Below are 26,917 nucleotides of genomic sequence, written 5' to 3' on the forward strand. Positions count from 1 at the left end.
CACTTTGGAGTCACTCCAGCACTTGAAGACATTATCAGATAAAGAATATCAAAACTACAAATTATAGATTATTTTCCATCGAGAGTAAGAAATTATACAGATTGTGACATAGATAATGTTGACCTAAGGATGTTTTAAAATGTGTTATCAGTGTCATGCCTCCCCACACATAGGGCTTGCCTTGTTTAGTGCTTACCTGACTTCTCCCCACTCTGAGCTGATCAGTCTTTCTCCCATGCACCCCAGCACCTAGAACAAGGCCAGGTACATAATAGAAACCCAATTTTTTTGACCAGTTGGCTAACTCTCTACTATGGGACAGGGAGATGGAAGTAGGAAAAGGGAATCACACAGAGTGGAATTGGGGTGGGGTGGCTTTCATTTTGGCCAATTGAGGCAGGAGTCCGACATGCTGTCAAAACCAAGAACTAGAGCGAGATGTCTGCAGCTTGAATGACTGTTGGGCTGTGGGTGAGCCCAGAAAGGGACAGTGGGCCCAGGGCTATCTGCTCTTTTTGTCTGTGTAAACCCAGACCTGCAGGCGAGCGGTGGTTCTGATTTTTCTGCAGACTACTGGATATTAGTAGACATACTCTCAAGGGTCCATGAGTTTTCTGTGAACTTTTGAATTTTATATATTGATTTTATGGCTAATGGCAAAAAAAAAAAAAAAATGTTGGTATATCCTGGATCATCTTATAACCAAGAACTGCCTTGTAATTTAATATCTGAATGTATATTTGTGTTTACAATTATTTTGTTACCAATAGATAATATAAAGATGCATTATTCAAGATTAATATCGTGATAGATAAGTAAGTATGTGTGGATCCAGTTAAGTGGGCAAAGGCCTAATGTTAAAATGCCAATAATTAACCCCTTCCCAGATTACCAGTTGTAAAGACAAACTTCTGCCACTAAAAAGCTTTATCATAAGGTTAGACTTTAGCTTCCACTGTTGAGATCCTGACTTGACTCTATGAGACCCCTTCCTGCAGTGGTTAAATGTGTTACTTTAATTGCTGTATGCTAATGATCAAAGATCAGAGGTGGACTTAATGCAAAACGATGCCCTGGAGCCAAGTGCAGGCTAAATGATATTACAGCGCATTGGGATAATGAAGGGATGGAAGCTGCTAGCGTAGAACAGACCAGCGGGAGAAGTGAGTTAGCTTGCAGAGTGGGTCAGTGTAATCAGCCAGGGAAACCCAGCAGTCAGCACTTCATTGTGCTGTCACCTTTGTGCCAGTTTGGAACATGCTTTTAGTAGCAGGGATACTAGCTAATAAGCAATGATTTTTATAGATGGAATTTTCTAAAACTAATAATGCATTTTGCAGTGTACAACTAAGTTGATGATCACACCTTAATAGTGTAACAGTGGTTTACATGATAATGGTGATGGCTTGTGTGATAGTCCCGCAGGCTTAAATTTAAGTGTTGAGACAGGAAAGTATAAAATACAAAATGTCATCTCCCAACTATGAATTCCAACAACAAACATCACCAGTCACTATGAATTAATGTTGTTTTTGGTTGTTATGGTACTTACTTAGTAAATGTGTTTGGTTTTTGTTTTTTGTTTTTTATTTTATTTATTTATTTATTTATTTATTTATGGCTGTGTTGGGTCTTCGTTTCTGTGCGAGGGCTTTCTCCATTTGCGGCAAGTGGGGGCCACTCCTCATCGCGGTGTGCGGGCCTCTCACTATCGTGGCCTCTCTTGTTGCGGAGCACAAGCTCCAGACGCGCAGGCTCAGTAGTTGTGGCTCATGGGCCTAGTTGCTCCGCGGCATGTGGGATCTTCCCAGACCAGGTCTCGAACCCGTGTCGCCTGCATTGGCAGGCAGAGTCTCAACCACTGCGCCACCAGGGAAGCCCAATGTGTTTGGTTTTACAGATGTGTAAGAACTATGAACATAAGGAATTCATACGTATAAAAATAGCATAAATAATATATCAACATAAGATATATTGAGATTTTTTTTCCTTTTAAAGGAGGCCCACATTTACTGTATTTTGAGAAAGAAACACATCAACATCAACTCTGGAGCTTTGTTAAAAATAATAAACATTGCAGCTCTGATCACATAAATCAGCATCTCCTGGATGGGAGCCTGGGGATGTGTCTTTCAAAGCCTGTGGGTGAGTCTATGATCACACGTCCCCTCACTCTGGGCCAAAAGTTTATGAGTTCATTTATTTTATTCAATTTGTACATTTTCCCTTTCAAATTAATTACTTTATATTTTGTAGTTAATTCCTTTCACCTACTTTCCTTAGATTGATTTAATTTTTTCTCACTTCTCGAGATGAATATTAAATTGATTTATATTTATTCCTTTTTAAAAAACAATGATTACTTAAAATATGTCTCTTACATCCAATTCTTTTGAACATTTAGTATTTTTATAGTGTTTATTTCCTAAATAGTTTAGAATTGGAGTTCTAATTTTGTCTTTGATGTAATATTTATATACGATAGTTGTTCTTTTTGTTGTTGTTTTTATTTTAAAATTTCCAGTGGTTTGGATTTTGTTTGAGCTTGGTTGAACTTTGTTATTAACATCTAGATTTTTTTTCATTGTCATTGAATGTAACCAGTGATACTTCTATATTTTTTAATTCATTAAAAGCTTTGATTTGTTTTTATAAATATTTTCTCCATATTTGCAAAGTAAGTGTACTTTCTGTTCATCAGATACAAAGTGCTAAGTATACCTATTAAAGCAAGTGTAATGATTATACTTTTCAAAACCACTCTATCCTTACTTAGTATTCCCTTTTCTTTTTTTTAAAAAACTTTTGGGTTTATTTATTTATTTATTTATTTATTTATTTTTGGCTGTGTTGGGTCTTCGTTTCTGTGCGAGGGCTTTCTCTAGTTGCGGCAAGCGGGGGCCACTCTTCATCGCGGTGCGCGGGCCTCTCACTATCGCGGCCTCTCTTGTTGCGGAGCACAGGCTCCAGACGCGCAGGCTCAGTAATTGTGGCTCACGGGCCTAGTTGCTCCGCGGCATGTGGGATCTTCCCAGACCAGGGCTCGAACCCGTGTCCCCTGCATTGGCAGGCAGATTCTCAACAACTGCGCCACCAGGGAAGCCCAGTATTCCCTTTTATCTACTAAAGAAATAAGAGAAATTGTACCATAGTGAATTGCAGTTGAGATTTTGTCCATTTTTTTGCATTTTTAAGAGTTTTAGTTTTATTTTGGTGTTGTATTGTTTCACATAAAAGTTTGCAAGTGTCATAATTCCACTGTAGAATCCACTGCCTTTTATTAATGTTGCCTTATCCCCTGTGCTGGTTCCACTGAATTCTCTGAACTTTGTCCATTAAGTTCTATTTTGCCTGATTTTAAAATTACCTCAGTTACCACCAAACTCCCCACCCTGCTGTCTCTACATTGCATTTTTCTAGTATATTATTGCATATTTTTAAATTAAATTGTTTCTCTATTACTCTGCTTACATGCATCTCATATGCATAGTCAAATTTTATGTTGTTTTTCAATGTGTGGTTTTTAATATTAATTTAATCAGTCATGGGTATTAATATGTATTTATATGTATATTGGTACGTTTAGTCTTACTTCTGACTTATGCTTAACTCTTTTTCATGCTTTTTATCACTTTGTTTTCCTTTATCTGTGATTATACTGATCATGTATTCTTTATATTTTTATATTCTTTTTGTGATTTGAAAGTTAAAAATTCTTATCTTTATTCTATATGTAACTAACTTGAAATATTAAAAAAAATTTTTAATGATGTCAATGTAAAGACTGTAACATCCAATATCACCAGCTGTGAAAGACGAGAAGTGTAGGGTGCTTTCACACCTTCTGTTTTCTAACACATCTTCCAAGACTTCACAAGTGTTTTCTCCAATTTCAAGAATAGAATTTTTATTTTTTATACTGTGCATTTTTACTTTCACTTTAATGTGTGTATTGCTTTATAACAACAGTGACAATTATTTAGCTGTACCAGGTTTCATTGTTTAACATCATTTCCTTTAAATCTTTCCTTTTCTTGGAAGTAATTACTATGATTAATTTCTCTCTTTGTAAGACAAATTTTTCAGGGATTTTTTTCCAAGGATACATGATTGAACTGTGTCCTCCCAACCCCTACCAAAAGATGTGTTGAAGTCCTAACCCCCAGAACCTCAGAATGGGACTTTATTTGGAAATTGGAATTGAAGATGTAATTGGTTAAGATAAGTTCATATTGGAGTAGGATGGGCTTTGAATCCAATATGACTGGCGTCCTTACAGAAAAGGAGAGACACAGGCACACAGACTCACGAGGGGAAAATTACACGTGATGACAGAGGCGGAGATTCAAGTGCTGCTGCTGGAAGCCGGGTACACCAACGATTGCCGGCACACACCAGACACCAGGGAGAAGTAAAGAGCGGGTCTACCCAGAGTTTCAGAGGAAGCATGGCCCTGCTGACACCTGGATTTTGAACGTGCAGCCTCCAGAACTGTGAGTCAGCACATTTCTATAGTATTCAGCCACCCTGTGTATGGTACTTACACCCCGCTTGCGGCGGCCCTAGGAAATTAATACTGTGGGTACTATCACTTCTGATTTTTGGTGTTCCTGCACATGTATTCCAGTTAATTAGCACATAAATTTATTTCACACCCCAAAATGAAAATCTTGAAGCACAAATTTTTTTCTCAACCCTCCAATTGTGGCTTCATTGTCTTTTTGAAGATTCCTTGTTTCTGTGTGATATCCAGTACCCGAAGCGCTTCTCAAAAAGTTTGGTATAATCAAGATTTACTCTGCAAAACATGCATGCGTGGCTACCGTGTCCTTCTTCTGAAGTTCAGGACTAGAACACTTGGGGAGGTTCTATTGGGAGCATTTTTCACTTACTTGCTAAGCAACAATTTTCTTTAAATTTCCTAGGTCCTTGGCTCTATTTGCTTGAGCTTTTCTATCTTGAGAGAATTTCCTTATATTTCCTGAAATGTTTCCAGTGCTGATATGGATTTTTGCATAATATCATATTCTTTGTTCAGTTTCATTGATATTTCGTGAGGTTGGGTTTTTCTCAGGGAAAAGACAGGCTTTAGGAGAAGTGATTAGAGGGCGTTACAGATGGCATCAGCATTGTCGTGCTTCTTTATCTACCAGGATGGTTTTACGTGTCATTGGCCACTTCAACGGGACGTGAGTTTACTTCAGAGCAAGAAGCCTTGGGCATGTGGCAGAGTTGTAACTGTCAGAAAAAGCTTGGGGGCATCACTTCTTCCTCTAACATAACATCATTCTGGAGCAAGAAGCCTTAAGTTTCACAAACACCCGTCCTCAGACCAGTTCCTCGCACGCATCTTTCTGAGAGTCCTGAACAGACCCTCACTTGTATGACAGCCCCTCTGGATATGTGAGTAAAATGGCTTCATCTGATGCAGAAGAATTCTAGCTCCTGAGTCTGGCAGGGCACCTGCTCTGCGGCCTGAGCCACAGTGAGTGCGGACCATCTGGTCTTGGCAGGAGAAGTTTATGGCAGCTGCAGGAATTTGGGTGTCTCCATCGCTATGCAGGTTTCTTTGCAATGAGAAAAACGAGAAAGAGTTCAGTGCCATTTAGCATGTGGTGACATTTAGTGACCTTTCTGACACTAAACCCGCAAGCCTGAGTCTGGAAGCTGAAACTCCTCAACCTATAAGTTCGTATGCTCCTGCAAACCTTCCAGTGACATCTGCTGGAAAAGACGGGTCGTTGTTGACAACTGTGGCCATAGAGTCTAAGCAGCCTTTGAGAGGTGGGCTGCACAGCACCTGCATGCCCTTCAGCAATGGTGCCGAGTGACGCCCCATGCAGCTATTGGTGCAGAATTAGCAAAATTGTGCAATAAATGTTACCAAATCAAAATGTACAGAGAAAAAAAAAAAAAACATTGGGTTGATTCTAGGGTAACTGTTGTAGAAAGAGTTCAAGGTTAACAAAGGGTGATAGAATGGGAATGATTCACTGAGTGAAGAGACAAATATTTGCAAGGACTTTAAATATAAGTATTTCGCAATTGCACGAAAGGACCAACACCTGCCAGATAAAGTTAGAAATGTGCTTATTCTATTTATGGCCAATTATATTTTTCTGGGTTTGAAGTGTGAATTTGGACAGTTTTAATTTATCACAAAATTATCTTTTCATTCAAATTTTCAAATTTATTTGCATGTATTTGTGCATCATATTCTCATAACTATTTTCCACATATATGGATGATTTTCACTTCCACTTTTGAAATTTTTATGTGTTCTCATTCAGAATTATACTTTCTAATTTATGTGATTTTCCTTCTAAGTTTATTTTCCAGAGAACTGTCTAGTATAAATATTTTAAAAGCCAAATTTTGTAATCACTGTCTATTGTTTTCTTTGTTCTAATTGTCTATTTCTGATTTTATCATTTACATTTCAATCTTCTTTTTTTAGGACTATTGCTTTTTGTACATTACGGCATCTAATGTAATATATTAGTTTCTTTCTTAGTAAGTTACTTCTGGCTGTAAAATTATCAAGGTCTTGAACAGATACTTCAAAAAGGAAGATATACAAATGCCTGATAAGGACATGAGAAAGTGTCCAGCAGTATTAGTCATCAAGTAAATACCAAATCAGATGTCACAACCCACCCACCAGAATGGCTAAGATAAAGAGAATGATATTGGAGCAACTCGCCAATGTTGCTGGTGGCAGAGAAAATGGAACAGCCACTTTGGAAAAGGTTTTGCTATTTTTCATTAAACACACATCTACCCTCTGGCCCAACAATTCCACTCCTAGAAATGAAACCAAAAGATTTGTACATAACTCCAAAGATTTGTACATAGTGTCCACAGCACCAAAAGCACCAAAAGATTTGTACATAGTGTCCACAGCAGTTTTATTCACAATAGGCAAAAACTGGAAGCAGCCCAGATGTTCACCAACAGGAGACTGAAGACAAACTGTGAGAGTCATAGACTGGAACTCTCACTGCTCAGCTTTCAAAGAGAAATGAAAATAATGATAACACGGACGAGCCTCTAAAACGTGTCGCTGAATGAAAGTAGCATTACACAAAAACAGCACATACTGTGATGATTCTATTTATACAAAGTTCCAAAGTAGGAAAAATAATATATGTAAAAAAAAAAAGAAAGAAAGAAAGAAAGAAATCAGAACGATGATTGCCTTTGGAGTGAGGGAGTAGGTAGGGTGGAAATTGATAAGGATGTGGCCCAAAGGAATTTCCTGCATTCTAGCTATTATCCTATTGTGTTGATAAGAGTTTTTCAAAATTGCAAATGATACGCTTAGGATTTGTGCATTCCACTATCTGTAAATTTTACCTTAAAAAGTTAAGAACCAGAAACAAATACTGATAATATAGTTGAAATATTTAGAAGTAAAGCATATTGATATTTTCAACTTACTTTGAAGTGCATCAAAAAATAAGATGAATTGATGGATAGGTAGATTTATTATATATGTGGGTTAGCTAGAACCCAGGAAATTCCTTTGGGCCACATCCCTATCAATGTCCACCCTATATACTTCCTCACTCCAAAGGCAATCATGGTTCTGATTTTTTTTTTTTTGATTTTTTAATTTTACCATATATTATTTTTTCTATTTTAGAACTTTGTATAAATGGAATCATACAGTGAGTGCCCTTTGGTAAATTTTACCTAAAAAAATTAAGAACCAGAAAAAAAATATGATAAGACAGTTGAAATATTTAAAAGTAAAGCATACTGATATTTGCAACTTACTTTGAAGGAGTCAAAAAATAGGATGGATTAATGGATGGAGAGATTTATTATATATGTGATAAAACAAATGTAACAAAATGTTAGCAATCATGGGACGTAGGTTGTGGGTATGTGGATATTCATTATTCAGTTATTTCAACTTTTCTGTAGAGCTGAAAATTTTCAAAATAAAATATGAGGAAAATATCTTTGGGCACACTTCAGGGGCAGCCCGATGGCGGACCCCTGGCTGAAGCCTCGCACCATAAGCAGAGGTTGAATGACCTGCACTTTAACTGGAATGAACGGTTATGAAACATTTAAGAGGCGGGCGGTTGTGTGCTTCAGTTTCCAGTAAGCACTGTCAATAGTGGAGGAACCGAAGGCTGTTCACGTAACGCGCATGATTCCCCACAAGCAGCCCCACCGCCACTCTGGTCTCATTTGTGTATCACTTGGTGTTCTAATTTGTGTATCATTTTGCAGTTCATGACCCAGTATTGTCTTATGGTTTGGATATGAAGAAGATGAAGTACAATAATAGTTTTTAATAACTTATGATATGGCCTTTAATTCTTTAAAAAAATTTAGGTCAGAACTGACATACCTCACAAAATGGTAAGAAACAATAAGCATGGGCTTATTGGTTAATATTGTGTCTAATGTATAATGGTTCTAAACACCTCTTAAGATTCCAAAATATTCATAAGACACGATTTGATGATTCATACATGAAATAGTGTAATGTAAATACTTATTTAGAAAGATCAAAAACATTTTAAAACAGTGACTAAATACAGTGTTTTTTAAAATTCTAGAAAAGTTCAAAAGTATACTAATGGGAAAAAGTTACATCAAGAGTGCAAAAATAGTCTTAAATGGATAAACCAAGTTTTTAATGTGACAGCACCTAAAGTACAATTATTAATTTTTATTTAAATCTTAGATGGCAATGCCTTTAGAAAACTGGCTAAAATATCTTTGAAATGTTCAGAGGTTAGAAAAATATAAATAGGTATATTTTAAAAAACTTTCAAAAGAGGTTAAAACAATCCTGTTACATATAAAATAAGAATAGGTAATAGTATGGGGTAAACATAAATTTTAGGTAAATGTACCAATCGCCTAAATCTGCTTTAAGTGAATGGGTTTTAGGCAAATTAGCCTTAGGCAAATTGGTTTACTCCTAGTTTGGTCACAGTAGGAATTCAGTAAAGGTTTGTGGGAAAAGGCAACTACTGAATGGGAGAATTGGGAGTATTTGCAAATCATAAGTCTGATAATTAATATCCAAAATATATAAAGAACTCAAACAACTCAATAGCAGCAAAACCAAACAACTTGATGAAAAAATGGGCAGAGAATCTAATTAAACATTTTTCCGAAGAAGACATTCAGATGACCAACACACAAAAAGGTACACAAAAAGGTACTCAACATCACAAATCATCAGGGAAATGCAAATCAAAACGACAATTAGATATCACCTCACACCTGTCAGAGTGGTTAACATGAAAGAGACATGAAATAACAAGTGTTGGTGAGGATGTAGAGAAAAGTGAACCCTTGTTCACTGTTGGAAATGTAAATTGGTGCAGCCACTGTGGAAAATGGTATAAAGTTTCCTCAAAAAATTAAAACTAGAGCTACCGTATGATCCATCAATTCCACTTTTGGATATTTATCTGAAGAAAATGAAAAGCACTAATATAAAAATATATATGCACCTCCATGTTCATAGCAGTGTTATTAACAATTGCCAAGATATGGAAGCAACCTAAGTGTCCATCAGTGGATGAATGAATACAAAGGATGTGGTACATATATACATATACACAATGGAATCCTATTCAGCCATTAAAATGAATGAAATTTTTCCATTTATAATAACATGGATGGACTTTGAGGTCATTATGTTAAGTGAATGTCAGATGGAGAAAGATAAATACTTTACGGTCTCACTTGTATATAGAATTTTTAAAAAACAGCAAAAATAAACAAGCTCATAGACACAGAGAACAGACTGGTGGTTTTCATAGGTGAATCATTATGTTGTTCACTTGAAAATAATATAATGCTATATGTCGATTATACCTCAACCTTTTTAAAGTAAATTAAAAAATTTTTTAAATATCTGTAGCAAATTGCAGAGAAGGAGTTAAGCTAATTTTTTTCTGTTACTTTTATTTTAAGAAAATTTAACACGATTCAAATCCCTTTATATCACAATTTGATAGTTAAGTACGTGAAATCAGGGGGTTTCAGTCCATAATGTTCATTAAAACAGATTTTACTGAAATGCAAATTGGAACAGTGAAAAATCACTATTGCTATATAACAGAGTTTAGCAATTAGTTTAAACAATAGTTTCACAGAAAGTATTTTGCTCCTGGACACAATTCAAGAAACATATTTCAGTGACTTGCCAGGCACTATCAGACATAAAGATCATTAAGAAATGGTTTTAAGCTTCAGTGAAGTTGTGATTGAGCGGGGAGCAGAGGGGCATGGAAGTAGATGGCACACTTAGGTACCAAGTGGGATAAAGCCAACCCCAGCATGTGTGATGGTGGAGATACAACAGAACAGGGGGAGCCCAGAGAACAGAGGAAGGTCATATAATGAGAAAAAATTAATAAAAGAAATAACATGTACATTTGACTTTGGAAATGGGACAAAATTTCACAGGTGGAAAAGAGCAGTGCAAAACAAGCAAACAAACAAAAAACCAAAAACTGGCATTATAAGTGAAGAAAAATTCAGAATAGAAACAAGCGCTTTCAGGTGAGATGACAAATCTCTTAAAGTAGCAGATGAGACCACGGGATGTTATGAGAAAATGTTGAAAAGATGGCTTCTGGTATATTTTGAAACGTGAGAATTGAAAAGAAAAAGTTTTAACAAACCACCATTTTCAAAGTAAGTTGTGTTGTTCCCCCACCCTCGTGCATTCACACATCCAGGTCCACGTCCTGTGAATGGGTGAGCTTACCCTACACACCAGCAGGTCACAAGAGAAAAGCAGCCTCCCGCTGGGCTCTGTGGATGGAACCCCCCAGAGAACTTCCATTGCTGACAGTGACCAGCAATGTTAGATGCTTTCCCCCAAACATGGGGAGAATTGTACGTGTTGCTTTTACATATTTTTAAAATTTTTAGTAGTTTTAAAAGTCTGCAGTCAGCAGTGATATGTTACAACCTGGAACAACTTTTACTGGAAAGTCCTGGTGTCTTATTATTTAAAACTCACCGATGTTTGGCTGATTCAGTGGCATGCAGTTCTTAGAAGCCCTATTCCAAGTAGAATTGTGGTCAAGCACTCCATGGAGGGAAATCTTTTTTTTATATTTAAAAATCATTCCTCAGCTTAAACTCTTCTCTGGCAATTCTTCATGTAAAGACTTCATCTCAACCTAACCCACAGGCTCTTTCCTCTCTGGCCAGCAATACCAGCCAACCATCCTGGGCATTAGTGGGCAGCAGACATGGCAACCACTGCCCTCACATCCAATGGACTCTCTTCTCCAGAATTCTTCCATATCATCCATTTATTTAAAAACTACGTCTCATTATTATAGGAATTATTTCAACTACAATTGTTACATTAATTCTTGAAAAATGCACTATAAAAATTACTATTCATGGCATATCACATTGTAATATGCACTAATTATTATGTTCCTTGTTGCCTATAAATGTTGCTCACAATCCATATCTATGGAAATTATTATTGATAAAATTGCTATTAACTTCACAAAGACATACTAACTATGGCCAATTAGTGGTAATGTCTTGAATCCCATGCTGAAGAATCTGGGCATGTTTATGAAGTAAGAAAACTTGAGATAGGAAAGGTTCTGAGCAGATCAAAGCATAAAATTTAATCCACATCTGGTTTCACTATAAAAGAAGAAAAAAAGCAGAAAAATTAGAGGCTTGTAGATTAAATAATCTTTAAAATAATTCAGGCAAGAGATAATAAAAACCTGAACTAATAGAGGAAGAGAATTTTATTTTCTACTAGTACAATATATACCAGGTATGATGAGGAATGCTTAAAATGTTACCTTAGAATAATAAAAACTTCCTGGGTTATGAAAGGTAAATGATAAAATCTGATAACCTTCCACCATAAGCAATACTGAGGAAAAAAAAATCTCAAAGGCATTGTTCAGACCTCAAGAAAAAATGAAAATCCCCAGCACCAAAAAACATGGAGGAAAGAGAAAAAGAAAGGGTCTGAGAAAATATTTGAAGAGATTATAGTTGAAAACATCCCTAATATGGGAAAGGAAATTATCAAGTCCAGGAAGCACGGAGAACCCTATACAGGATAAATCCAAGGAGAAACACACAAAGACACATATTAATCAAATTATCAAAAATTAAATACAAAGAAAAAACGTTAAAAGCAGCAAGGGAAAAGCAACAAATAACATACAAGGGAATCCCCATAAGGTTAACAGCTGATCTTTCAGCAGAAACTCTGCAAGCCAGAAGAGAGTGGCTGGACATATTTAAAGTGATGAAAGAGGAAAACCTACAACCAAGATTACTCTACCCAGCAAGGATCTCATTCAGATTCAATGGAGAAATTAAAACCTTTACAAACAGGCAAAAGTTAAGAGAATACAGCACCACCAAACCAGTTTTACAACAAATGCTAAAGGAACTTCTCTAGGCAGGAAACACAAGAGAAGGAAAAGACCTACAATGACAAACCAAAAACAATTAAGAAAATGGTAATAGGAACATAACATATTGATAATTATCTTAAATGTAAATGGATTAAATGCTCCAAGCAAAAGACATAAACTGGTTGAATGGATACAAAAACAAGACCCGTATATATGTTGTCTACAAGAGACCCACTTCAGACCTAGGGACACATACAGACTGAAGGTGAGGGAATGGAAAAAGATATTCCATGCAAATGGAAATCAAAAGAAAGCTGGAGTAGCAATACTCATATCAGATAAAACAGACTTCAAAATAAAGAATGTTAGAAGAGACAAGGAAGGACACTACATAATGATCAAGGGAACAATCCAAGAAGAACCTAAAACAATTACAAATATATATGCACCCAATATAGGAGCATCTCAATACATAAGGCAAATGCTAACAGCTATAAAAGAGGAAATCAACAGTAACACAATCATAGTGGGGGACTTTAACACCTCACTTACAGAGGAGGTGGACAGATCATCCAGACAGAAAATTAATAAGGAAACACAACCTTTAAATGACACAATAGACCAGAGAGATTTAATTGATATTTATAGCACATTCCATCCAAAAACAGCAGATTACACTTTCTTCTCAAGTGCACATGGAACATACTCCAGGATAGATCACATCTTGGGTCACAAATCAAGCCTCAGTAAATTTAAGAAAATTGAAATCATATCAAGCATCTTTTCCGACCACAACGCTATGAGATATCACAGGGGAAAAAACATAAAAAACACAAAACACATGGAGGCTAAACAATATGTTACTAAATAACATAGAAATCACTGAAGAAATCAAAGAGGAAATCAAAAATTACCTAGAGACAAATGACAACAAAAACACGATGATCCAAAACCTATGGGATGTAGCAAAAGCAGTTCTAAGAGGGAAGTTTATAGCAATACAATCCTACCTCAAGAAACAAGAAAAATCGCAAATGAAAAATCTAATCTTACACCTAAAGCAACTAGAGAAAGAAGAACAAACAAAACCCAAAGTTAGTAGAAGGAAAGAAATCATAAAGATCAGAACAGAAATAAATGCAATAGAAACAAAGAAAACCATAACAAAGACCAGTAAAACTAAAAGCTGGTTCCTTGAGAAGATAAACAGAATTGATAAACCTTTAGCCAGACTCATCAAGAAAAAGAGGGAGAGGACTCAAATTAATAAAATTAGAAATGAGAAAGGGGAAGTTACAATGGACCCCACAGGAATACAAAGAAACCTAAGAGACTACTACAAGCAACTCTATGCCAATAAAATGGACAACCTGGAAGAAATGGGCAAATTCTTAGAAAGGTATAACCTTCCAAGAGTGAACCAGGAAGAAATAGAAAATATGAACAGACAAATCACAAGTAATGAAATTGACACTGTGATTAAAATTTTTCCAACAAACAAAAGTCCAAGACCAGATGGCTTCACAGGTTAATTCTATCAAAAATCTAGAGAAGAGCTAACACCCATTCTTCTCAAACTCTTCCAAAAAATTGGAGAGGAAGGAGAACAACCAAACTCATTCTATGAGACCACCATCACCCTGATACCAAAACCAGACAGAGATAGTACAAAAAAAGAAAATTACAGATCAATATCACTGATGAATATAGATGCAAAAATCCTCAACAAGATACTAGCAAACAGAATCCAACAACACATTAAAAGGATCATACACTATGAACAAGTGGGATTTATTTCAGGGATGAAATGATTCTTCAGTATATGCAAATCAATCAATGTGATACACCATACTAACAAATTGAAAAATAAAAACCATATGATAATCTCAATAGATGCAGAAAAAGCTTTTGACAAAATTCAACACCCATTTATGACAAAAACTCTCCAGAAAATGGGCATAGAGGGAACCTACCTCAACATAATAAAGGCCATATATGACAAACCCACAGCTAACATCATACTCAATGGTGAAAAGCTGAAAGCATTTCCTCTGAGATCAGGAACAAGACAAGGATGTCCACTCTCACCACTATTATTCAACATAGTTTTGGAAGTCCTAGTCATGGCAATCAGAGATGAAAAAGAAATAAAAAGAATCCAAATTGGAAAAAAAGAACTAAAATGGTCACTGTTTGCAGATGACATGATACTACATAGAGAATCCTAAAGATGCCACCAGAAAACTACGAGAGCTAATCAATGAATTGGTTAAAGTTGCAGGATACAATATTAATGCACAGAAATCTCTCGCATTCCTATACACTAACAATGAAAGATCAGAAAGAGAAATTAAGGAAACACTCCCATTCACCATTGCAAGAAAAAGAATAAAATACCTAAGAATAAACCTACCTAAGGAGGTAAAAGACCTGTACTCAGAAAACTATAAGACACTGATGAAAGAAATCAAAGATGACACAAACAGATGGAGAAATATACCATGTTCTTGGATTGGAAAAATCAATATTGTGAAAATGACTATACTACCCAAAGCAATCTATGGGTTCAATGAAATCTCTATCAAATTACCAATGGCATTTTTCACAGAACTAGAACAAAAAAATTCACAATTTGTATGGAGACACAAAAACCCCAAATAGCCAAAGCAATCTTGAGGGAAAAAAACAGAGCTGGAGGAATCAGACTCCCTGACTTCAGACTATACTACAAAGCTACAGTCATCAAGTCAATATGGTACTGGCACAAAAACAGAAATATAGATCAATGGAACAGGATAGAAAGCCCAGAGATAAACTCACACACCTATGGTCAACTAATCTGTGACAAAGGAGGCAAGGATATACAATGGAGAAAAGACAGTCTCTTCAATAAGCAGTGCTGGGAAGACTGGACAGCTACATGTAAAAGAATGAAATTAGAACACTCCCTAACACCATACACAAAAATAAACTCAAAATGGATTAAAGACCTAAATGTAAGACCAGACACTATAAAACTCTCAGAGGAAAACATAGGAAGAACATCTTTGACATAAATCACAGCAAGATCTTTTTTGACCCATCTCCTAGAGCAATGGAAATAAAAACAAAAATAAACAAATGGGACCTAATGAAACTTAAAATCTTTTGCACAGCAAAGGAAACTTATAAACAAGATGAAAAGACAACCCTCAGAATGGGAGAAAATATTTGCAAATGAATCAATGGACAAAGGATTAATCTCTAAAATATATAAACAGCTCATGCCACTCAATATATTTTTTATAAATTTATTTACTTTATTTATTTATTTTTGGCTGTTTTGGGTCTTCGTTGCTGCACGCGGGCTTTCTCTAGTTGTGACAAGCGGGGGCTACTCTTCATTGAGGTGCATGGGCTCTCATTGCAGTGGCTTCTCTTGTTGCAGAGCATGGGCTGTAGGGCACTCAGGCTTCAGTAGTTGTGGCACTCGGACTCAATAGTTGTGGGTAGTGGGCTCTAGAGTACAGGCTCAGTAGTTGTGGCAAATGGGCTTAGTTGCTCCATGGCATGTGGGATCTTCCCAGACCAGAGATCAAACCAATGTCCCCTACATTGGCAGGTAGATTCTTAACCACTGCACCACCAGGGAAGCCCATGCAGCTCAATATTAAAAAAACAAACAACCCAATCAAAAAATGGGAAGAAGACGTAAATAGACATTTTTCCAAAGTAGACATACAGATGGCCAAGAGGCACATGAAAAGCTGCTCAACATCACTAATTATTAGAGAAATGCAAATCAAAACTACAATGAGGTATCACCTCACACTGGTTAGAATGGGCATCATCAGAAAATCTACAAACAACAAATGCTGGAGAGGGTGTGGAGAAAAGGGAACCCTCTTGCACTGTTGGTGGGAATGTAAATTGATACAGCCACTATGGAGAACAGTATGGAGGTTCCTTAAAGAACTAAAAATAGAATTGCCATATGATCCAGCAATCCCACTACTGGGCATATACCCAGAGAAAACCATAATTCAAAAAGACACATGCACCCCAACGTTCATTGCAGCACTATTTACAATAGCCAGGTCATGGAAGCAACCTAAATGCCCATTGACAGACGAATGGATAAAGAAGATGTGGTACATATATACAGTGGAATATTACTCAGCCATAAAAAGGAATGAAATTGGGTCATTTGTTGAGACATGGATGGATGATCTAGAGACTGTCGTACAGAGTGAAGTAAGTAAGAGAAAAACAAATATCATATAATAACGCATGTATGTGGAACCTAGAAAAATGGTACAGATGAGCCGGTTGGCAGGGCAGAAGTTGAGACACAAAATGTAGAGAACAAACGTATGGACACCAAGGGGGGAAAACTGCAGGGGGGTTGGGGATGGTGGTGTGCTGAATTGGGCGATTGGGATTGACATGTACACACTGATGTGTATAAAATTGATGACTAATAAGAACCTGCTGTATAAAAAAAAAAACAAAAACAAACAAAAAAATAAAATAAAAAATAAAATAAAATTCAAAAAAGAAAACTGGAACAGAACAAAAGTGTTCATTATCAATATTCCTACTTATGTGTCCACTGCAGTAAGGCAAGAAAAAGAATACAAGATATGAATACCAAATGGAAAGACTGGAAGGAAGAAACAATTTAATTTATTAATCATTAACTTAATAATCAATTACTTATTAATTACAAAAGGGAAAATAATAACTAGTGAGAAGTCAGAGAAAACTTTACACAGGTAATCAAAGTTAACATCAGAGATAAAGGGCAAAATATTATCATGTGTAACTTTTAGAATGACACAACATAATATGCAGTATTAGTTCCATAATGTAAATCTAATCACAAAATTAGAAAAACCCAAATTGAGTTATATAGTCTATAAAATACCTGTCCTGGGAATTCCCTGGTAGTCCAGTGGTTAGGACTCTGCTCCTTCACTGCCAAGGACACAGTCCCTGGTTGGAGAACTAAGACCTGGGGCACAGCCGAAAAAAAAGAAAAATACCTGTCCTGTATTCTTCAAAAACATCAATGGCATGAACACCAAATTGTTCTTAGTTAAAATTATACTAATTAGATGTGACTAGATGCAATGCATGATTCTGCACTAGATTCTACACTGGAAAATCATTGTTATAAAGGACAAATTATTAATAAGAGAGACAAAATTGTAATATGGACTATAGTTTAAATAACAGTATTGCATAAATATTGTTTCCTGAATTGTATAACTTAACCCCAAATACTTTAAAGGATATTATTGTTCTTAGGAAAAGCACGTTGCATTTTTATGGAATGAAGGTACTTAATTACGCAATTTACTCTCAACTGGCTCAGAGAAGTTTTCAGCTACACTATATATCTAGTTATATATAAAAATGATTTTTAAATGTGGCAAAATATTTTAAAGTGTCAAGTATGGATTGTGTTGGCGTTCTTTTCACTATTCTTGTAACTTTTCTGGGATTTCAAATTTTTCTATAAGTTTGAAATTATTTAAAAATAAAATGTTAAAAAATAAAGATATAATGTATGATACCTACAAAAAAGACCAAGAAATAAATCTAACAGAGATACACAAACTTTGAGGAGATAAATTATAAACCTTTTTTAAAGACATTAAATAGGACTTAGAAAATGGAGAGACAGACCATGTCTATGAATAGAAAGGTTTAATATTCTGATGATAAACAGTGCAGGGAGAGAGAACCCAAACAGAACACGATAGGCTTGCTGAGTTGAGGAGACAGACATCGGCATTCAGCAAGTCTGAGACAGCTAGATTTGCACACTATAGTAGAAAAGATGGAGAAATGTAGAGCTAGAGCTCCAGAAGTCTATATATAGTCTCCTTAAGTCTTTGGCTGAAGAGAAAGCTGAACATTCAGGGAGTATGGTTCCATGAGACTAAACAGAAAACTACCGCAGAAAGAACAACTACTATAAACTAAAACAGGACAACCACTGGAGCTTGCACAGGGCAGACCAGCCAGAGTGTAGAAAGCTCATTAGACACCAAAGACATCCAGTAGAGAGCCCAGGAATGTCAACCTGAAAAGCAGAACTAACACGGGGTTGCTCTAAACCTGCCCTAACAAAGGATCCAGCTGATCCAGAAGAAACATAACTGCCTGTCAAAAAAATTCTGTACTCTTTTAAAAAGACAACAAAATCCAGACATTAACAGCATCTGAAATCCAGTTCATTACATAGCATTTAATTTAAAAACACTGAACATGTGAAGAAGCAGGAAACTGTGACCCATAACCAGCAAAAAAAATCAGTGAATAAACACAGACCCATGAGGGACAGAGATGATGGAAGTGACAGATAAGGACTTTAAAACAACTGTTGTGTCAAGGTTTTAAAGGAAAATATGAACATAATAGCACAATAGAATGAGAATTAATATCGTGGAATCCAAGCAGGTCAATGCCTACGTGTGAATGTATCTGTCAGTGTGCACATGTCAACATTAGAAATGAGAGACATTTATTCTCTAAATCTGAAGGAAAGGAGGATAAGATGGATGATAATTGGGGGGAAATGTGATTGTATCCAAGAAACAGTAAGAAAAATTCACATCTGATGGCCTTGTTCTGAGTATAAGCTTCACAGTCAAATTTTTAAAACTCTGCTGGAATTAAGAGGAATAAAGTAGATGGGCTTGGAAACAGATGATAGCACAAAACAAACAAATATAGGATGATATTAAAGATACACACTACGTTAGACCTTGTTAATTTCCAGCAGAAAAAGCTAACATATCACATGACTTTCATCATCAGGGTTTTAAAATCGGTCAACATGGTGTCAGGTTCATCAATAAGCAGAATCAAGGGTGTCAGTTAAGGCAAGCTATGCGGGAAAAACTCAGGACACAAATGGTGTAATGGAATACTAGAAAAAAACCAAGTTCTTAGAGATTATAGAAATAGCAGAGTTGATTCAAGAAAATTGGGGGAAAGGCAACAGGACAGATGACTGTGTCAAAAGGAGCAGACCCACCTCAGATAGGTGATCTAGCATATAGGTTATTGATTAGAACTGACATAAGGTTGGATTAAAGTAAGAAAATAACGGAGCTGATCAAAAACATGGCAAAGTGTCAGGGTAGAGACAAGTAGAGGAACTCATGTGCTAAAGTCCTTGGGGGATTCTGAGGACCTTTCTTTCTGTTGGTGAGTGTGTCATAAACAGGTCACATGTTGCTCCTTGGGAAGGAGGGCGGGGAGAAGGGCCTCACTGAGGCATGAGATACTCAACCATTCATACCTGCCTGAGAAAGGCATCTGGGTGTTAGGGTAACAGGAAGGGGACACTAGCCCCAAACCACACTTCTCATGTTCCCAGCCTGTCCTACTTGCACGCTAAATCTATTAGGAAACCTTCATCTTTTAGCTTAAGGTTTACTTTCCTGTTAAAATTTAAAAAGCTCTTGAAGGGGGTGTTCATTCAACCTGATCCTTCATCTTTTACGGAGCTGATAAATTTCTCAAATCTTTTTACTGGAAGCAGTTTTAATAAAAAGAGAAGGGGAAATGCTAGTTAATAGAGAAGTTCCAATGAGAAGAAAAGAGTGCAGCAAAGAGGAGCCTGGGAGCACGTCATTTATGATTTCAGCTGAGATTGCTCCTGCTGCCACACCTTGTACATACCTGGGCGTGCAACTCTAAGATAGGTGTGGCACCAGTGTCCCAGGATGTGTCCAGGCAAAGACTTTTCCTGAACCCCTGTCAAATTTACTACACAAAAAACTTGGGTTTAAGCCAAATCCCCTAAAAGAAAAGACGTCATTCACTCAATAAACTCAGTTTCTCCCCTTTCTCAGCAATTGCCCACAGAAGACTGCATGGAAAAAAAAATGACTATATATAATCTCTGGGTGTGCCTGGGAGGGCGGCTGGGGGAAAGGTGGGAAAGAGAAGAGGAAGGATGCCTGCTATTTGGTTGACTGTATCCAGGGAGTTAATCCCTTTCTTTGAACAAGTCAAAATGATTTGACAGCTATGATTAAAAAATAGGCTCTGTCTTAGGACTGAAAACCAGATAAAAGTACATTCCCAACTTTCCTGTTTGAACATAAAATACCACTATCTGTTCTTTATTTTCATCTGTGTGCGAGTTTTCATAAATGAAGTAACAAAATTTTTAAAACCCTCCCTCTTGTCCAGAGTCACACAACGATGGGAGGCAGTAACTATGTCACAGAAGAATGTTGACCTTCATCAGTTGCTCAGCGTCCTGAAGCTCACCCTGTACTTGTAGGGGCAGGGAATGGCCTCCTCATTGTAGCCTAAACCTGCATCTTTGTCCTAGAGAGATTGGAAGAGGGGCGCATGAAAGTGAGATTAGGTGTCGGGAGTGTGTGGCATGCAATTTCCAGCTCACTGGTTTTGACAAAGCTTTTCAATCACCCACATCAGTTGTGTTCCACTTGCCATTTATTATGTTATTGTAATGCTTCAAACACCAAGACTTCCTGAGCACAGTCTCTAAAATTATGTGACTTCATACAAATAGTAGTTTAACTATGCAGTAATCTGTGGCATTCAAGATTTATACTTAAATGTATATTTTTATAATAAAAAATGAATTTAGTGAGTGATGCCAGTGAAAATGGCAGAGTAAAAAAATCCCAAAATCCTCCTCTCCATAAAAGCAATGAGAACACTGACAAAAATTGCCAGAATTAATGTTTTCAGAACTCTGGAAATTAACCAAAATTCTTTCAGCAATCTTGGAAACATTTATTCTTCAAATAACTGCTGAATTTCATGAGAACAGCAGGATATATGGCATTTAAACGTGGCCTGTCCCCATCTCCTTCCCCAACTCTGTAGTAGCCTGGAAAATAACAACCTGCAGTCACCGTGGAAACCAGTAGTCTGGCAGCCAATAGAAGGAGAAGAACATGGTTAGAGCTCCTTCAGAGTCCCATTTCCAGATTATTGTCATTATTTGACCTTCCTAATGGTTTCTTGGAAGACCCTACTCATACCCTCTTTATTTCACCTGACTTGGAGATTGCCCATTGCAAAAAGCCTTTTCTCCACGGATGTTTGTCAAAAACAGTCAGAGAGAGAGAGAAAGAAAGAGATTGAGAGCAAGAAAAGACTCAAATTACTAGAAAAAGAAATGAAAGAGGGGACATTACTATCTAACCAACAGGGGAACAAAAGAATTATTACAAACTACTATACAAATTTATATGCTAAAAATGAGATAATGTAGATGAAATGGACAGATTCATAGAAAAACACAAACTACCAAAACTGACTCTAAAAAAAATAGACAATCTAAACAGATTTATGGCAAAAGAAAGGAAATTGAGTTATTTGTAGTGAGGTGGATGGACCTAGCATCTGTCATACAGAGGGAAGTAAGTCAGAAGGAGAAAAACAAATATCGTATGCTGACACATATATATGGCATCTAAAAAAAAAAAAAAGGTCCTGAAGAACCTAGTGGCAGGACAGGAGTAGAGACGCAGACATAGAGAATGGACTTGAGGACATGCGGAGGCGGAAGGGTAAGCTGGGACGAAGTGAGAGAGTGGCAAGGACATATATACACTACCAATTGTAAAATAGATAGCTAGTGGGAAGCAGCTGCATCACATGAGGAGATCAGCTCAGTGCTCTGTGACCACCTAGAGGGGTGGGATAGGGAGGGTGGGAGGGAGACGCAAGAGGGAGGGGATATGGGGATATATGTAGATGTATAGCTGATTCACTTTGTTATAAAGCAGAAACTAACACACCATCGTAAAGCAATTATACCCTAATAAAGATGTTTAAAAAAAAAAAAAGAAGAAGCTATTGGAGGGAGTACTCTACTAAAGCAGGAGTAAATCAAGAAAAAGGAGGACTTGGGATACAGGAAATACAAAAGCCAGCACAGGAAGGAGTAGCAAGCTGTGTGCAGATGCCCAGGGCAAGTGGTCCAGGAGGGAGTGTGAAAAGTTCTCCAAGGAGATGAATCAATACCTCGTGTGTCTGAATATATGAAGGAAATTCAGGCCACTGGAGAAGAGTTTGGAGTTGAAACAATAATAATACAAAACTAAAAAAACAAGGCAATTATTAACACCAGGGAAAACAAAGAGTGGTGCAGGGAAGGAGAAGTAATCATCATTAATCATCTTTAGTTCAAGGCTCAGCTATAAACAGGATTTATATAATCACAGTCAGAGAAAAGGGATCTAACCAAAATTATGATATATCTATATTGGGAGTAGCAGTGGGGACAGAAAGGGTGAATGTGTTGTGAGGAGGTGTGTGGGAAGACAGACAAGAGTTAAATCTTCATCTTCCCTAGCAGGAAGTCATTAGATAATTCCTCAAGCTTGTAAGTCAGAGAGCAGCAAGACACTGTGTTATATAAAAATTTGGATGTAAATACCAAAAGAATGTGCCAAAAGAGTTTAAAGTGAGAGCCACTGGGGAGCGGAGAATGAAAAATAAGGGGATGGAAGACTGCTGGAGGGTTTTTTTGGTAACAAATCTTTGATTATGTACATGCATCAATAATTTATTTGTATATGTAACTACTGAAGATAAAATACATATGCATAATTTTAAAAATAAATAAATAAATAAATAGACTTATGGCAAGTAAACAGATTGAATGAATAATTTTTAAAAACTACCCACAAAGAAAAGCCCAGGTACAGATCACTTCACTGCTGAATTCTACCAAACATTTAAAGAAGAATTAATACCAATTCTTCAAAAACTTTTCCAAAAAAATAGAAAAGGAGTGAATACTTCTCAGCTCATCTTATAAGGTCAGTATTACCCTCATACCAAAACCAGGCAAAGACATCACAAGGAAAGAAAACTCCAGGCCAATATCTCTTATGACTATGTGCACAAAATTCTTCAACAAAATAGTAGCAAACCGTATCCAGCAACATATAAAAGGAATTATACACCATAACAAAGTGTGATTTATCTCAAGTATACAAGGCTGGTCTGGAAATCAATTAATATAAAGCACCATATCAATAAATGTTTTCAATGACAAGATCATCTGAATAGATGCAAAAAAAAATTGACAAAATCCAACATCCTTTCATAATAAATACACTCAGCAAACTAGGGACAGAAGGGAGTATCCTCATCCTGATAAAAGGCGTTTACAAACACCCACAGCTAACATCACACTTCATGGTTCAGGACTGGATGCTTTTTTCTTAATATTAGGAACAAGACAAAGATGCCATTCTTGGGCTTCCCTGGTGGCGCAGTGGTTGAGAGTCTGCCTGCCGATGCAGGGGACGCGGGTTCGAGCCCTGGTCTGGGAGGATCCCACATGCCGCGGAGCAACTAGGCCCGTGAGCCACAACTACTGAGCCTGCGCGTCTGGAGCCTGTGCTCCGCAACAAGAGAGGCCGCGATAGTGAGAGGCCCGCGCACCGCGATGAAGAGTGGCCCCCGCTTGCCGCAACTGGAGAAAGCCCTCGCACAGAAACGAAGACCCAACACAGCCAAAAATAAATAAATAAATAAATAATTTAAAAAAAAAAAAAAAAGATGCCATTCTTGCCACTTCTACTCAACATTGTCCTAGAGGGATTCTAGTCAATACAATTAGGAAAGAAAAAGAAAGAAAAGGCATCCAGACTGAAAAGGAAGAAGTAAAACTATCTCTCTATCTCACAGATGACATATTCTTGTATATAGAAAATCCTATGGAATCCACTAAAAAACAATTAGAACTAATAAATGAGTTCAGCAAAGTTGCAGGATATAAAAATCAATTTTATTTCTATATACTTGCAATAAACAATCAAAACTCAAAGAAGCAATTTCACTTCCAATAGCATCAGAATGAATAAAATACTTAGGAATAAATTTAACAAAAGTGCCTGAAAGCTTATACACTGAAAACTACAAAACAGTATTGAAAGAAATTAAAGAATATCCAAATAAATGGAAAAACATCACATGTTCATAGATCAGAAGACTTAACACTGTTAAGAGAAACACTCTTCAAATTAATCTACAGATTCAACAGGCAATCTCTGTCAGAATCTCAGTTGTCTTTTTGTAGAAATTGACAAGTTGATTCTAAAATTCATATGGAATTGCAAGTGATCCAGAACAGCCAAAACAATCCTGAAAAAGAATAAAGTACAGAGACTCACATAATTTCAAAACTTACTACAAAGCAATGGTAATCATGACAGTGTGATGCCAGCATGAGGATACACATGTAGATCAGTGTGCTAGAACTGAGAAGACACAAATGAATCTGCGTCCTTGGCCAACTGATTTACCATTGAAAACCATTCAATGGGCAAAGAATAGTCCTTTCAACAAATGGATATCCACATGCAAAAAATACGGTTGGATTCATCTCACACCATATACAAATTTTCTTTTAAATTAGACCAACAGCTTTATGGAAAGACAAAGAGAGCTGAACCCCTCCCCTCTACCCACAGTCCTAGGGCCTTGGCCTCAGGCTCTGAGCATTCAGGCATCCTGCAGCCCAAGAGGACTGTATACAAATTTTAATGCAAAATTTATTAAAGACCTAAGTGTAAAAGCTAAAACTATAAAACTCTTAGAGGAAAACATAGGGGTAAATCTTCATTACCTCATATTTGACAATGGTCCCTTAGATGCAACACTAAAAATAACAACAGAAAAATAGATAAATTGAACTATTAAAATTTAAAAATCTTGTGCATCAAAAATACAATCAAGAAAGTGGAAAGCAACCCACAGAATAAGAGAAAATATTTGCAAATCATGTATCAGATAGGGATCTAGTATCCAGAACATAGAAAGAATTCCTATAATCCAACAACAAAAAGACAAAGAACTCAGTTTTAAAAATGGGCAAAAGACTTAAATAGACATTTCTCCAAAAAAGATATACAAATGGCCAATAGGCACATGAAAAACTAAACATCCTCATTAGTCATTAAGGAACTGCAAACCAAAACCACAATAAAATACCACTTCACACCCATTAGGATGACTATAACAAAAAAGGATAATGGAAAATAATAAACATTGGCAAGGATATGGAGAAATAGGACACTCATACATTGCTGGTCGGAGTGCAAAATGGTGCAGTCACTTTGGAAAACAGTTTGGCAGTTACTCAAAAGGTTATAAGTTAACATATGACTCGGCAATTCCACTTCTAAGTATATACCCAGAAGAATTGAAGACATATGTCTACACAAAAACTTGTACACTAAGTTTTTACACACTTGTGCATTGCAACATTGTTCATAATAGCCTCAAACTGGAAACAACGCAAATATCCACCAGTGGTTAAAAGGGTAAACAAACTGATAGATCTGTATGAGAGATTATTATTCAGCCATGTAAAGGAATGAAGTTCTGATTCATGCAGCGATGTGGATGAACTCTAAAAACATTATGCTAAATGAAAGAAGCCAGACACAAAAGGACATGTATTATATGATTTCATTCATGTGAAATGTCCAGAATAGGCAAATCCATATAGACAGAAAGCAGAATAGTGGTTGCCATGGGCTAGGGGCAGGAGAGGAATGGGGAGTGACTGCTAACAGATAACGGGTTTCTTTAGGGGATGATGAAAATACTCTGGAATTAGATCGTGGTAATGGTTGCTCAACTTTGTGAAAATACTAGAAACCACTTATCGCAATTTAAAAATGAGTTTAGCTTTTAAAATGTGTCAAACTAATACTGCTAAAAAAAAATGCTACACTCTCTCTTGTTCTTTAAGTTATCGTCACTTTTTGCCAAAATTGATTCCTAGGCAAAATCTTTATCCCTGGACAGGCAACTTCCTTTCACCAATCTTGGGGTCTCTGATTCTATTTTAGAGCTGAAAAACAAACTTATCAGCTGGATAAGTAAAGGCATCTAAGTAAAATGCTTTGGGTTTACATATTTTAAGCTATTTCTCAAACCATGGCTAAAATTACTACTGGTCTATTTGGGTTCGTATTTTAGAGTCAGAATTCTCTTCTACGACTTATTTTCTTTCTTTGGGGGGTGTGAATTCTAAAAGGTGGCTCCATAAATCTAGGAACTTACATTTTTCTCATCCATTTGTTAGGTATCCTTAACTATACAGATTTTGCCCCAGCATCAGTGGATGTGTCAGACCTCAGGCAGAAAAACGTTTCTTGAATTTGAATTGATTTTATTCTAAATGTGTTTTTAGTCTGACTTCTAAAATACCTACCCCTTCCTCTCAACTCCTATTTGACATTTGCATGAACAAGTGCCTTCTAAGCCATGGCCGAGTCTAGTTTTAGGGACAGTATTATGGTTTAAAATACAAGTATTTTGAAGAGGAAGAGAGATGCTACGTAATCAAAGAGGAAATAACAAATCAATGCAGTCATAATTACTTCACTTAAAAAAAGAATCACTACTAAACATAAGTTTCAGAAACTAAAACCCTCGAAATATGGCACTAAATTGCTTTATTTAACAACTTGATTCAGCTTAAGGAAAAAACTTCAGAGTAATCTTTTTAAAAA

This window comes from Eubalaena glacialis, chromosome 8 (genome assembly GCF_028564815.1).
Source record: "Eubalaena glacialis isolate mEubGla1 chromosome 8, mEubGla1.1.hap2.+ XY, whole genome shotgun sequence".
Lineage (NCBI taxonomy): Eukaryota > Metazoa > Chordata > Mammalia > Artiodactyla > Balaenidae > Eubalaena > Eubalaena glacialis.